At 39.6% G+C, this 1,655-nt stretch overlaps 1 pseudogene; it reads left to right on the plus strand.

Annotated features, from left to right (window-relative positions):
* The first annotated feature begins 248 nt into the window (after positions 1-248).
* LOC130845567 (annexin A1-like) lies at positions 249-1,289 on the plus strand (annotated as a pseudogene).
* Positions 1,290-1,655: the final 366 nt, after the last annotated feature.

Raw genomic sequence — 1,655 nt, forward strand, 5'->3', positions numbered from 1 at the left:
GTCTACTCATCACATAACCAAGTTTCTCAGCGTCAACTGAATCCCGTCGTCCATTTCTGATTCATAAAATACTATTTCACAGAAAAGTGAGTCACTTAATTACTACCTAATGTAACATACATTTAGCTTCATTTAAAACAATTTCCTAATTACAAAGAAACAAAAAAAGATTCAGAGAACGTGAACCGTTCTGAGAAGAATCTCTCTTTAGGTCTTTGGATGGAGGTGATAAAAAAGATCCTTCAAAAATGGCAATGGTATCTGAATTCCTCAAGCAGGCCTGGATTATTGACAAGCAAGAACAGGAATACATTAAAACTGTGAAAGCATCCAAAGGTGGTCCTGGGTCAGCAGTGAGCCCCTATCCTACCTTCAATCCATCCTCGGATGTTGAGGCCTTGCATAAAGCAATCACAGTTAACGGTGTGGATGAAGCCACCATCACTGAAATTCTAACTAAGAGAAACAATGCACAGCGTCAGCAGATCAAAGCAGCCTATCTCCAGGAAAAAGGAAAGCCCCGGGATGAAGCTTTGAAGAAAGCCCTCACAGGTCACCTTGAGGAAGCTGCTTTGGCTCTGTTGAAAACTCCAGCCCAGTTTGACGCTGATGAGCTCCGTGCTGCCATGAAGGGCCTTGGAACTGATGAAGACACTCTGAATGAAATTCTGGCATCAGGAACTAACAGAGAAATCAGAGAAATTAACAGAGTCTATGGAGAGGAACTGAAGAGAGATCTGGCTAAAGACATCGCCGCAGACACATCTGGAGATTATGAGAAGGCTTTGCTTCCTCTTGCTAAGGGTCACTAATCCGAGGAGCTTGCCATAAATGACAACTTGGCTGATACGGATGCCAGGGCCTTATATGAAGCAGGAGAAAGAAGAAAAGGGACAGATGTGAATGTGTTCACTACCATTCTGACCACCAGAAGCTATCCCCATCTTCGCAGAGTGTTTCAGGAGTATTCCAAGCACAGTAAGCATGACATGAACAAAGTTCTGGACCTGGAGTTGAAAGGTGACATCGAGAATTGCCTCACAGTTATCGTGACGTGTGCTACAAGCAAACCAACGTTCTTTGCTGAGAAACTTCGTCAGGCCATGAAGGGTGTTGGAACTCGTCATCAGATACTGATCAGGATTATGGTTTCCCATTCTGAAATCGACATGAATGACATCAAAGCATGCTATCAGAAGTTGTATGGCATTTCTCTCTGCCAAGCCATCCTGGATGAAACTGAGAGAGATTATGAAAAAATGCTGGTGGCTCTCTGTGGAGGAAACTAAACATTCCATTGATGATCTCAAGCTTTTTTGATCAGAAGACTTTTTAATTATATCTTTTCATTCCATATCATAGAATTGAATAGGAAAGCTTCTTCAACAGGAATATAGTTTAGTAACTCCTTCCTGGAAAATATAGCTTATAAATCATTTTTTTGTATTACAATCTTATATAATAGAGATCAGTTTTTAAAAAAATATATTTACCCAAACTGTAAAACTCATAAAGGGGTGTTCTAGCAACATTGCCTGAGAAAAATGTTTATGTCGCAGAAAATAAAATGATTTTACAGGACAAAAAAAAAAAAGATTCTGAGTGTGATTTTTAAGATGTTGGGATAAAGCAAGATTTAATTTAAAACATATTTA

The sequence above is a fragment of the Hippopotamus amphibius genome, chromosome 2 (genome assembly GCF_030028045.1).
Source record: "Hippopotamus amphibius kiboko isolate mHipAmp2 chromosome 2, mHipAmp2.hap2, whole genome shotgun sequence".
NCBI lineage: Eukaryota > Metazoa > Chordata > Mammalia > Artiodactyla > Hippopotamidae > Hippopotamus > Hippopotamus amphibius.